This window comes from Micropterus dolomieu, linkage group LG21 (assembly GCF_021292245.1).
Source record: "Micropterus dolomieu isolate WLL.071019.BEF.003 ecotype Adirondacks linkage group LG21, ASM2129224v1, whole genome shotgun sequence".
Lineage (NCBI taxonomy): Eukaryota > Metazoa > Chordata > Actinopteri > Centrarchiformes > Centrarchidae > Micropterus > Micropterus dolomieu.
This window is the reverse complement of record NC_060170.1, coordinates 25,299,146-25,313,367: the sequence shown is the minus strand read 5'-3', so window position 1 is coordinate 25,313,367 and position 14,222 is coordinate 25,299,146. Positions and strand designations below refer to the sequence as shown.

At 42.1% G+C, this 14,222-nt stretch overlaps 1 long non-coding RNA gene across 1 annotated transcript in view; it reads left to right on the top strand.

Moving 5' to 3' along the window:
- LOC123960426 overlaps positions 1-14,222 on the top strand; it is a 27,369-nt gene extending 13,147 nt beyond the window's left edge. Inside the window, exon 4 of the long non-coding RNA XR_006822520.1 lies at positions 14,140-14,222. This is a non-coding gene — a long non-coding RNA (uncharacterized LOC123960426). The remainder of the gene's footprint in view (positions 1-14,139) is intronic.

The window sequence follows — 14,222 nt, the reverse complement described above, 5'->3', positions numbered from 1 at the left end:
CTGAGCAGCTAATGGGCCACCGTTCTCCACCCACCATCTCAAGTTTTGTCCTTGGCGCAGCTGCCATCACCATTTCACCTCCACACTGACCGTCTTATAGCAACTGGCACTGTAAAAAAGGAAGTCTGGATAGATAGATAAGGTTGTTAAACAGAACTGGATGCCATCCGCTGCCACTCACCATCTGTGTATCCAACTATTTGCTGATTTGCAGTGTTCTCCAATGTGAGTGACGAGCTACTAGTACCCCCTCTTCTCCGTCACTCTCCCTGTTCTGAGTGGTCCTCTCGAGACGAACGGCTACTGACATGCACTATTACAGAGGTGGACAGGCCAGGGTGTGAAAAACTGTGCTGCCACTCAGGAGGAAGCACACCTTGCATTCCTGTTGGTCACTCAGGGAGTTGACACCTGTGTTCGCCACTAAAGCACAGGCTTCTCCATTGACCTGTGACATAGAAGGTCAGGGCACTGTGAAATCTAAAGGTAGACATTTACTTGACAAATAATAATAAGAGTCACTCCACTTTAAATGCACAAAAACCCAGTTAGAAACACATGCAAAAAAAACACACCACCACCACTAGTCCACTAGTAATACACTTAAGCATGCTCAATGAGCACGTAGGGCACTCCACTCTAAGTAAGCTATTGAAGTGGCAGCCTGATCTTATTTTTTTTCATCAAGACATCATTGCCCCTACATTTACTGTATGACCATGCCTTAGGCTTTATTGCTGCTAGGTCCAGTAGTTCCCAGTTCAATTTGGCCTTATATGGTGGTGTAATTTGGAGGACTGGGATCATCCTCTGTCTCTGTGTGGCAGTGTGGCTGTGTTCTGTGGACCCTCCCAGATTGAGCATAATGAGATTGCAGACAGGATGTAGCTAATGTTCTTTCTCTGGCAGACAGATGACATGAGAGGGCCAGCTTCATACCTGCTGAGAGGTGGAGTAACACTCTCTACCATGTTTAAATTCAACCACTGACTTTGTATGTGTGCATGGCACACATATGAGTATGAAAATGGAGATTTCATCCCTGTAGAGGTTTAATAATCAAGTCCAAAATCTAACCTCAAGAGTTCAGCCCATGTGTGCATGTGTATTCTGCAGTTTTGTCTGTATCTGTGTATGCCTTCATGTCTTTGCCATCATCTCTGAATCTCTACATGTATGTCATGGGAGGGAGGGGGATGCTGGCTCTGACAGTCTACAAAGGGGAGGTGGAGTGTGTGAAGGAGAACGGCAGGGCAGCCTGGCTGTTCTGCTCTGTTTCACCATAACTGCGTTGTCAGATTTATTTGAGGATGGGCTCTGATTTGAGTACCACAGGAGCCTGACTGGGTGCTGACCGAGGGCTCTCATCCATATTAATTGTCATATTATCATAACACTTCATCGCCCTGAAAGACAGCACATGGGAAAATCTCCAGCCTCCTACGCCTTTGAAGACAACTGTGTTTTGGGTTGTTTTTTTTTGCATTTACTGACATGTGTGATGTGAGGCAGTTGCTTTATGTCTTTTAATGTGATCCATAAAATAAGCTCCCTCACTGTTGGAAATGTGAATGAATGATCTATTGCAAGTGGTCATTGGTTCTTGATTGTGTTAGCTTGACTAACAAGACGATTCTGCTGTCTTCTATTTATTTCTATTTAAGACAGAGTGAACATGGGCAGAGTGTTGCAGGAACAATGGCTTGGGTATGTAACAATAGTCTTTCATCCTCTGTGGTTAGGATATATGCTAAAAGTCATACATCAGATATAAACTGTAACACGGTAGTGAGTGTGAGAAGCTACATGGACGTAGACTTCCTTTCTCAGGTCTTTTTTTCTGTCACCCTACTCACATACAGACACACACACAAGCAAACACACACACACCTTCTTAAGCAAAATCTTCATACTGTGTGTCAACCGACTTTAACCCTCAGTGTCCCATTTAAGTGCTAAAGTGGTGAGTGTCTGAGGTGAAGCACACACATTAAATGCATACTGTATGTTCCAAGCTCCTGGATCAGTGCACAGGCCCACTTGCCTTCTCTCCCTCTACTCAATCAGATGCACATCAAGACTTGCGTGAATAATTCACCGGATTAACATAAAAGTTTAAAAAAGGCAGTGAGTGACACATGGATTTTGGATAACGTGAGCAAAGGTACTCGTGAGTAGTGGGTTTGGTAATCCAACATTACTTTCACGAGATTTATTAGACCTTCCCATGCCATGTCCGGTGTCAACCAAATGCTAAATGTTTAATGTCATACATGAATAACCAATGTGAATGTCAGGATGTGACGTGAAACTTTCAGTTGTCGTCTGAAAAAATAACTCCAGTGAGCACAGTTCTGAGAATATGCTTCAGATCGTGCCAGGATGTATTGTACTGTTTGCTCTTAATACACATACATTAGCTCATACTAAAATCTACTTTGTGCATTAAAGCTGCACAGAATTACTCAGGCAAACCCACACAAGAGAGTGCATTAATTATCAGTTCTGTTTGGGAATACGTGTATTATTTATCCATAGCATTTCATGTTATATGTGCACCATGATATTACTGGCTTTAACTTTCTGTTGCCAATTCTAGATTTGTAGGTTACGACAATATTTTCTTTCTGTGACATTTCATCCGGCCTGTTTAGTAGACAAAAAATCTGCATAACTTCAGTTCCTCCTTTTCACAAGATGGGTATGTATTATGCTGCAGGAGGAGGCAGGTCCTTCTGTTGCTGAACAGATCTGATGTGTGTGTGTATGAGGTGACATTTCATTGAGTGTTGTGGTATATGTAAAACAGCAAGCAGAAACAGAAGTATGAGGCCTAGTATGAGGTTTGTGTCTGAGTGTGCAGTATACTCTAACACGTGTTTTGCTGCTTGCCGACTTGTCTTGTAGTATTCTAATTGGTGCCGGATGAGACTTCTGCTGGCGTTGCCTCAATATGTGCATTATGTGCCCGCCTGGCCTCTGTGGGTTAGTGAATTACTGATGTGTTGAGCAGGGTATGGCACAGTCTGCTGTCGTACACCTCCTGCAGTCCTCAAAAGGAGTTGGAGAAGACAGATGGGGAGGCCACTGTGGTGTTTTATTAGTGGATAACTGCAGGTTGTGTTTGTGTGTTTCACGCGAGTAATGCATCGACTGAATTACAAAAAAAGAGAGACTTTCCTTGCTTTCAGATGAATACTGCAGACTGTCCTTACAAATTATTGGTTTACAGTAGACACCAGAAACTATTTTTCTTTTCTTCTTTGTTTTTGTCTTTTCCTGACACTCGCAGTGGAAGCCAGACACAGTCAGACCAGAAAAGCTTTCCTACTTTCGCTGTGGTGTAGGGGGCTGTTTTTCACTTTCTTTTTTCAGAGGGCAAGCGGGGGAGTTTGCAGCTGCCACTCGAATGCACATATGTGCAGAGTTGTGGTGTTATAATGGGGGGTGGGGGGGCAGAGACCACATGGCCCCCTCAGTCACACTTCTAGAGAGAAACGGTGGTAGAAAATGGGCAGCTCTCAGCTCATGCACAACTTTTCGATTTATGATACGAGGCCAACTGTGATAAACACCACATTTGACTACTTGAACTACGTGAACATGATCTGGATTCTATTTCTGGAAAATCAACGCTATCTCTTGCTATTGCATCTTCATTATGTATCTTATATATACTGACACAGTAGCTTCAGCAATGACTTTTAGATGTCATTCTAATTAAAGACAACTGAACACATTACTACAGAGCACTGTTGCACAAAAGGTTTGGTGTAAAATATTAGGTGAAACATGTGGTCACAGCGTTTTGTTTCTTCCTGAAATAAACGTCAACACCCTCACATACAAAACAAAGCTGCCACTGTCTATTTCTCTGTCCTTCTCGTTCACACATGAACACACAGAGACACCATTTTTCTACATATTGTTATGTGAATTCTTTTCAGAGCGCTTTATTCAATTTGACCTGATTGTTTCATTATTTTACATGCTGTATCTATCAATGTCATTGAAATTGTTTGTAATGTAAATGTATTAGCATGCCACTGCTTCTCTAAGTAGATGTAGATGTAAATTCAGGGACAATTGAAATGATTGTGTAAATGTCCAACTCATGTGATGACTGCATCTAAATTTTGAATTGTAGTGCCATGTCATATTGTTTGAAAAGATGCTTGCCAGATGGGCTCTTGAGGGAATAAAGAGCACTCAAGCACAAGTAGAAGGACAACTGATACTCCACAGACAGAATACTATTACAACTAATGGACTGCATCAATAAGAGAAGCTACATTCAGCTTGAGGTTAAAAAAAAAGATTTTACAGATTCAAGTTAATAAGCCTAATTCACTTGGCACCCATTCAGATATATAATGCTCACAACTTCCCATTTTATATGACAAGCCAATTTCACTTGTTCTGCAGGATTAATATTTGCAGATAAAATGCCCTGAATATAAAAGGGGAAAGTAAAGGATGAAGACCTTCCACTATATGAAAATGCACTGTGTGGCTCAGCGCCCATGTTCGAGGGTGATGATCAGATGATATCACCCTGGCACCAATGGTCTGGGCGGTTCCTTTTCCCGTCTGGTGTTGCCATGAGAGATGGACAGCAGCTCCCTGGGGGCCAATGAAAGGGGCTGTCATTAGAGGCACTTCCTGTAAAAAGTTACTTACAAATATCAGACTCATAAAACACATACATGTGTGTGTGTGCGTGTGCGTGTGCGTGTGCGTGTGTGTTGGGGGGGACATACAAGCATGGTATGAGATTACACAAACAAATTCACACTAGTCCACATCCTGGGTTAATCCTGAGACAGTTAGTATGATTTTAAACATACAGCGTGCATGGCACAGTGTAAAAACCCGCTGTCTATTGGTAGATATGCAGGAAATTCATCTACCATCACATTTCAACATCCATTTCTGTAACATCTGTACCCATTAGTCACATTTTATCACTTCGCTAAAACAGGAAGGGTATTGTCTGAGTCTTCTATTGCCCACAGCTACTGTGTATTGGTTTGCTGCATCAGGTGATGAGTCACAGCCTAAATGAGGTTATACCGTCCATCCGGACATGCAGGCTGACACCAGAAGCTGCTCACTGCCCGACCTATGTGAGCAACAGCTGAGACATTACACACCCCATTAACTGTCCACTGAATGCATGACATCATCTTCACTCTTGTGTTTTATATGCATCAGTAAGGGATTAATGTCTAGCTGGCTAAATTTGCTGTGCCCTTTTAGCTGTTTCTCTCCTCTCTATATGTCTCATTACGCCCTCCTAAGAGAATTTCAGTTATTCCCGTTTGTTGTTTTCTACTCTTGTCTCTGTCTCTTTGTCTGTTGCATCTTCTTTCTACTTCTTCCTCAGGAAAACATTTTCCTTTGCTCTCTCATCTCTCTCTGTTTCCCTCTGTCCCTGCATGTCCCTTCTTCCCTGCCTCACCTCCCTCCAGCCCCTCAGGCCGCGGCAACATGTGCGTTGCAATCTGCAGCCCCAGTGCTCTGCTGTCTCCCCAGGCCTCTCCATCACCCTCTACCCTTGTGCTTTTAGGCCCCTCTGTTTAATTCATGAGCTTCCTGTGGCTCCTGTCATGTCTCATCTGGGCCACAGGAAGGCACAGTGTAAATAATGGAGCATCCCCAAAGACATGTTCAATGCTGACTGTCACAGCAGTGCGTGTGCTCCCATGGAGAGGACGGGACAACAGTCAGTATTTCTGTGCCTCTCTAATACATATGTCATGCTCATAACACACACAAAGTGTAGTTACAGTAGGGCAACTGGATTGTGTAAGCACATACTGTGTTGATGTTCCACATTTCACTTCAAAGATATTTTTTACTTTCCAGAACACACATAAATAAACATTAAAACAAAATAAAATGTAAAGAAATGTGAAGTGTGTTTGCATCTTCAGCTTCATGCAGAAGTTTTTAACATTGCATGATTAAACATATTTTTTTAACTTTTCTTTTTAAATAAATAACATTTGCTAATGACTTTTTTTTGTATCCACACTACACGTGTTTGTTTGCAGATGCTAAATTTCCCATAAAAACAAGCTGAGGCTCATTTGTCGAATATGCATAACATTCTCCCACAGCTACAATATTTACCATTGATCACCTCAGGGCTTTTTATTGGCATTATTCACAGAGGTGGTTTTGAAGCAACATCGCATCAGTGATCTTCTGTGGAATCCTTTCTCAAACCCCATAATCAATATCGTTGTGAGACAAAATGAGAAATCAGGGCAGAGGTAAAGATGCAAGGACCTCACTTAATTCTCACAGGGTAGTCTTTAAAGGCAAGGTCTTTAAAAAGATCTGCTTGTTAAGCACAGCTGAGCAATTCCTCAAACACAACAAAGATCCCTTTGTCCTACTCAAACATCTACCTTTAGGATATTTGTTCTGCGTACAAATAAAGAATGGATGAGGACAGGGGACCGAGCCTGGATAGGATAGTAAGGCTCCAGGAGCCTAACATAGTGTCTTTATAACTTATTTTCTCTGCAACATCATCACTCACCCTCCAGGAGTTCTCCATTATCAATTTCCAGAGCATCAGGCACGTTCATGACTTAGTATACTGTAAATCAGGCAAACAAGCCAGTAATGTAAAGGGGGCTCAATGATGTGATACACAGATAGAAACTGAGTCAGCTGTGGAATAAAAATAAACCGAATTCGCCTTGAATCCAAGCTGACAAGATTGTTTTTCCCTCTACGATGAAGCAAACTACAACCACCTTTCACATCTGCACAGGCTGAATGTTTCATTATGTTATTTTCACCATCTCACTCATACTTTCTATGCAGACCGCAGTATGACACAATCTGGGTTAATAAATGCAGTGACTGCTAATGTCTCCACACAAAGCTGACATGAGTACATACCAGAATTAAGTGTCATGTTTGTGTGTGTAAATATGAACCCTTGACCATCAGCGCTGGCGCCCCCCAGGGGTGCGTTAGTTCCCCTGTCCTGTTCACCCAAGACACCAATGAATGCACATGCAGCACTGCTAACAATTGCCGATAACAAAGTTTTCTGATGACACAGCTATCCTGGGTCTGCTGTCTACATACAAACATGAAATTCAGAACTTTGTCCAATTCGTGCGACAAATACTTCCTCACCCTCAGCACATAAAACAGAGGAGATGGTGTTTGACCACTCACCATAGCCCGGTTGACTCTTACAGAAACCTAGGCATACATTTCAACCCTCACCCCCACCCCCCAACCCCCACAGTTCCACACTGAGGTGTATGTTATTTAATTCTGCTTGATCTGGCTCCATGTGACTGATGCAGCCCATTTGGTATTTCTGTAGTGGAATGTGTGTGTAAACGTACAGTTCATTGTTCAGTATAGCAACTATGACACAATGTCCACTGCTAGTTCTTTTCTTCTTATGTGGAACTTTTCATGACTTTTTCTTTACCAAAAGAAGATCTATGTTGTGCCTTATCATAACATGTAGATGACTACATTTTACACATACAGCAATGGAGTCTGTAGGACCCAAGAAAATGATGAAGTAAAGTCAATGTCACCAAAACAATATTTTGGTGACAACAATTATTTGGCATAATAAGTATGGCGACAACTAGTGATTTAGAAGGCAACATTTTCCTGCCTGAAATGTAACTCATTCCTTGCACTGCTGCCTTTACCAAAACTGCAGTGGCAGGAAACAGGAGGAGGGCACTGTATGATCAAGAGACCTCTGCGTGCCAAGAGATGCAGTTTACACAGCTGGTTGTGACATTACGACAGTGGCTGTTAATAAAGTCGCACACTGACTTTCCAATGTGGCGGCAACATTTGGTTTGATCACTTCAGCTGTGGTGGCCTGTATCAAAAACAAAAATGGCTATATACTAATCAAGTTTCCTTGTGAAGCTCTTTATATCGTTCAATGGCTTGATAACAAGCAAAATATCCTGCTGAAAAAAGTACATTCAAGCATGAATAATGCAAAACAAATTTAGATTATGGAATATATCGCATTATAAATCAGCAGAGTGTTTGGAGGCAAGGGGTGAGTGTCTTCCACAGCTTTTTGGCATAATCCGCTCCCTGGAATGGATGTCATAAAAAGTGTGTTACTTGGGTCTCAACAGAGCAGCTCCCATGGGCTGCCTAGACTAACACTGTAGGAGGCTTTGTTTTGTGTTAAGTGGAAGAGGGATGGTGGATTAGACGGCACGGTGAAAAATAACTGCACTGCAGGTGGGGAAATCTAGGACAAACCATTAGATGAGGAGGGCCATTCATCTTCAGTGCTTAACCCATACTTTCCAGCAGAAACAGGCGAGAAATGCCATCTTTAGTTATTACGAAGCAGCTTCTTCTGCTATTCTGTTCATCTTGCCAATTGCCAATGTTATTTTTTCTGACCCAGACCGTGTAATCCAAAATTGGACACATGAATGCATAACTCTGATCTCTCAGAACACTGTGCAATAAAAGGCGCTACAGTAATAGTGCTGAATGTGAGTGAAGAAGTGTTTTTATCAACTGAGGCAGGCAGCTGAACCTGTAGCCTCTCTGGCTCTTGCTATTATAATCCTGAGGCTGATGTTTAAACAGATCTCATTTTAACTGGAAAAGGCCTGCAGCTAGGAGCCTGTATTTTCCCCAGCAGCAATTGTCTCAGGGTCTTTCTAAAACAGGAGCAGGCATAGTTTATAGCTTGAGGGTGAAACTTGCGCTGCTATTAATTAAAGAGTACTTTATTCCCCACTTTTACTAGCTAATGTTCTTACCGCCCCTCGCAAATACACACATCTCTGAACTCCAGCTGCAGAGCTGCTGTACCTCCTCAGCAAAGTCAGTCAGTATAGAATTTGTTCCAGCACCCCTGATTCAAGTCTTCGAATCAAAAATAAGGGTACAAGAACTTCCCCCTGTAGACTTTCGTAGTGTGTTTTGTGCATGATTTAATAGGCTCGAAGTTCTTGATGTTGCTCTTAGCTTTTTGTCTTCAAAGGGGATGATGGTTAGCTTCCGGATCAGCAGATATGGTTTTATCATTACTGGCTAGACAGGAACTATTTTTATCCTTCCTTTCCTTCACTTTCAAAAGACTGTAAAATGCCCGGAGACACTGACTGCAGCAGTGAAAGGAGCTGTTTTGGGGTTTTTTTGCTGTTCATCCCCTCTCACTTTCCATGACAATGGCAGCTTATGAATTCAAAATCCACACAGAGTGTAAGCTGAGGATACACTTTCCTCTCAGAGATGTGCTGCAAATATGGCATCATATAGAAACATTTGTGAGTGTGTGTAAACTGCTAATGAGACTGAATGAAAGCGACAGAGGCTCATCTGTGATGAAAGGCCATATGGAGGAGCCCTGAGAGGAGACAACTGCTGACGCCTTCTGCTCTGCACATGCAAAGTGTGTAGATAGATAGATAGATAGATTTCTGAATGAACTGTGTGAAAGTCAGTCCTTTATCTCTGTGCTATGTTTGTCTTGTGACTGGAAAATCCAGATTCGCTAGTCTTGTTCTTTTCTTTCTTCCATCTGCCTCTTCATTTTTCTTTCTTTCTTTTTCTTTCCTCCACGGACCTCCCAAGGCCAGCAGCATCCAAAAGCCTCTTTATGAGGGCCATAATGAGAAGTAAAGCTCTGCATTCAGCCGCCGGTGCCTCTGGGGCCTGTTGCATTTCTGAGCTTAGTTTCATGTCCCATCTCATTCAGGGAGGTTGATGAAAGGGCATGATGCACAAACAATAAAAGCAAACAGCAGGCTATTCTAAGGAGGGCAGGGTTTGGCATGATGTGAAGAGAGAGAGAGAGATACTGGTTCTGCTGTTTCCCAACACTAGAAGTTATAAGTAGAAGTTGTAAATAGATGTTGTAAATGAAAGTAGTATAATTTAAATGTCTCTAAAAGAGGTCTTTACTGGCACAGACGCAAAAGCAGCGCTGCAGATTGATTTCAGTAATATGTTTAACATCACTGAGTTTGAGTTTATTTGAGGTGTCAATTTCAAGAAAGCTGTCAGAAAGGTATTGTGACCTGTCTCCATGCTGCTTCTAAGTACAGAAGAAAAGTGTGGGTAAAGCCCCCTCTCCTGGTCAGATTTTGCAACTCTTAAAACAAAAGATGTTTTGTCTGAATAAAACCGAGGGGAAAAAAACACAATGAGCAAAATATAACAACAAAAATAGTACCTAATGACAGATGCAATGCACTTAAAACTCTGGTTTCTTGTACATCTCACATTAGATGTAATGTGATGCATTTTTTAAGGGAAATACCCACAGTGATGAAGTTTTGTGGCTCTTGCTTCACGATGCCCATGGAGTCACATCCTGCTGGAGTGACAACAATGCCGACAGTCAGTCTGTGTGAGTCTGTCACATGGCAGAGAGCCAGCACACACAGACACTGCCATGTGTCCTCTGATGGTTTGACACAGAGATGGGAACAGCTGTCAGAAAGGGCCTCTGTTGTTGTCAAAGTAAACAGAATCACATGTTTTGATATATTTTATTGTCTGCAAACAGCCAAGCCTGGGACATTTTAGACTAGTCAGTAGATGGCACTGTAACATCAAAGTTGAAGCACTTGTTTGAAAGATGGAGGAAATCACCATTATGAGACATGTCAGCCGCTCGTTTCCTCTCAAATTAGTGAACAGATTGGTGCGATTGGAAGATGTATATTAATAGCAGATGAAAACAGAAGAAAATGAAGACTCTCCGGATACATTTATCCCGAGGAATATAGGAATATTTTGAGCTTTACATTTAGATGGTTTCCATAGTTTTAACAAACATATGCTATAAATATCAAACATACTGGCCATTCGTGTACCCAAAACAAAATCTATAGGATATCTAGACACTGAATTAATTACATATAATTGCTATCACACAGGAAGAACTGATTTGTGATGAATATAAATATGCAGCCCCACCAAGCAAAACATGCACACTACATATTCAGGAGTGTTGTTCTCATATCTTAGGAACAATGAGAAGTAAAGGACAGAAATTACGACCTCTCTGTTTGGCTCACATGGCCATGAGTTCCCCATTGCCTGCTCCATGCAGCTGTAAATAAAGGTAATTGTACAAAAGCTTAATTAAATGACATAAATCTTGTTTACGCCGTCTGGGCTTTACTGAGCCACTGAATCGTAGGGGGAAGGAGGGCTGCAGTGTGTGTGTGTGTGTGTGTGTGTACAGTTTCTCTCTCTTTCTACCCTCCCTTTTACAGACACACAAACACACACATACACACACACACACATAGACTATACTACACAATGTATGCAGAACCCAAGGCATACAGTCAGCCCCCTTCCCCTCTCTGTGTGGATGTGAGGTAGCCTACAGCTTTATTGTTGCTCTTGCTAACGTCACTTTCTGTGAAACTTTGGACACAGAGTAATAATTCATCTCTTTCATTAGAGGTGAGTGTGTGTGTGTGTGTGTGTGTGTGTGTGTGTTTGTGAAGGTGTGGCTGTCTGACTGACACTCAGACAGGGCTTTTTTGGTATTCCACACCACAGACAACTCAGACGGCTCTGCCCAGTGTCCATGACCCTGAGACCTGATGAGAGGATATTTAATGAGCATAGGCAGCGAACGGAGCACACAGACAAGGACATCCCCAGTTTAACGAACAAGCAAACATATTTATAGAAGGTCAAATAGAGTTCAAAGTGGTGTTCTCACACTCGTTGTAAAAATCATAATGCAAAGGCAGGCTGTGGGGCATATTCACATTTGTCTCATTGCAGAATATATAGTGACTGTGTATACACCAGCAGCAGAACCTGCCTCCGCCTCTCTGTCTCAGCAGTTTCATCCAGCGAGCACAATCTCTTGTGATTGATTGATATTAGATTGAACTGGCTGGCTGTTGTTTCAGCACCATTGACTTCAGCAAGAGTTGCAGCTGAAGATTACAACACTGATTGCATTTCAATTTTTAATGGAAAGTGCCAAAATATCCAAAGTTCTTTCTTGTGAGTTCACGCAGAGTGTTTTGCGCCATTAGCGACCCTCAGAAAGACAAATTGGCTGCATTACCAGCTGCCTAATGTTCATTTATTATTTGTAATAATAAAGTGGCATGTATTTGTGCTCTCCTGAAATTGATTATGTTGTACAGCACACCGTTCCTGGAGGATGATGCTTTTTTACAACCTCATAAGTCATTTGAGTCTTTGTGGCAGTTAATAATGTTTCTATGTGATGAGGTACCCCTGAATCAACCGAGCCGTGCTCCTGTTGGATCAGTGGAACATGCAGTAAGACATGATCCCACCTTTTATGTGCCTTAATGGCATCCTGCCTCCTGCCCAGTCAACTGTGGACCATTAGACCCAGATTCAGGGCGTAACCAATAGGGATCCCCCACATATTGAATGGGTGTCCATGGCAGGGATGATTATTAGAGATGATGCATTTTGAACAAACAGGTGAGGTGCTGCTGTGTCTGGTACTAACAGATCAACTCATTCAACCAAACTGCATTCATTTATCAAGCATCTACTAGTTGGAAGGAGAGTGAAAAAAATGAAACAGTGTGTGAATGGGTGAGAAAGGACAGATAGGAAAAGGTCGCCTGAAAATACTGTTGGTTACCAATGATATAAAGTAATAAAACATTATCTAATATTGTGCCCAACCCACAGTACAAGAAAAGGCTCTGAGAAAAGCACACGTGTCAGAGTTGGCTGTTAGAAATAATCGGTGAAGGTGAATCAAGCAATCCAAAGGAAGATCTAAATAATTTCTACAGCAATATGATGTGAATAATTCACTATCAGAAATGGTGCTGTTTCCACCAATACATCTTCAGCCTTCTCTCTGGCAGACTATAGTGAAAAAGCCAGTAATTGCTCATGGCATGAAGTCGTACTTAAAGCCCAGAACAATGTAGATCAGCGTGCAGTGCACATTACGGTGGCAGGCACCACCAGTAACTAGTCCATCATGCTAACCTCTTTACTGTAGCAGATGAAAAAGTTACAGGCCCATAATGCTGCAACACTGCTTGCACATCACTGCAGGCTACATCCCACAAATACTGTATGCCAAAAAAAGTGCAGTGAAAAGCTTTTGAATCAAAGGGAGAAGAATTATAGCACTAGTTAGAATTTAATGATGGCACATAAAGTGGAAATTTCAGTGAGTCAAGATCTCAATGAACTGCTAGCTGGGAGGAAGCTGCAGCTAAAAGCACTGGAGGGAAGATTCTGATTTCGAACAAATCTTTAAACTGAAATCGCACTGAGGCATCCTGGTTGGTTTGAAACTGTGAGATAAATTAATTCTCTCATAATCACCAGAGCTCTACCAAGAGATCAAACACCAACAAACATGTGCGAGTACAGAACTCCACAGGAGTGCTCAGGCCTCCATCCTTCCAATCTTATCTTCCTCAGCAGTATGTTGGAAGAGTACTTCTCTGTAGCGAAAGTGAAAACCCCAATATTATGGCGAGCTCAAACCCCCTCCCTTAGTGGATTATTACTGTATGTAACTGTTCTCTCAAAGGTCAAGAGAAGTGATTTGTCTCTACACTGCTCTATACTGTCTCTCACTCTAAATCCCAGTGGTGTCTGGAAGGAGATGATAGAGCAGTCTTTTCCTTCTCTCCCCAACTCCCTCCCTCCCTCCACTCCTACTGCCTCCATTTCTCCCTCAGTCGGTCACTCAGTCAATCATTTAGTTCCCTCATTTAGAAGAGGGCGCAGTTGTTGCTGTAAGCATTGTTTTTGCTTCATTTTATAAAGTTCCCATTGTTGCATTGCTCATGATAATTCAGTCCTGGCTACACTTGTATCCATGTTTTATAAAACTGCTTAGCCTTGTGATGGAAAGGAGAAAAAAAGGGAAGCAGACATTTCAACCTTTTTTTGCAAGTGTCTCCATTTAGAAACCTTGGCATTCCAACATTTATGCATTATTTTCTCATTATATCAAAAGCAGGTGTTCTTTTCGACTTATTCTTTTATTCCTTTCACTCCCAGGCCATCAAGTATTACTTTTCTCCTCTTGCAGCTGGCAGTGCAGATTTGATTCAGCATTTCCAGACTTCCCAAACTCCCTGTTGCTTATTCTCTCTGCTTCACTCACAGATGGCTGCTGAGGAGGCTCCAGGGACACTGGGCTTGCGTGGACTGATTGGCTGGATACTCTGCTATAAAATGTATTTACAAAA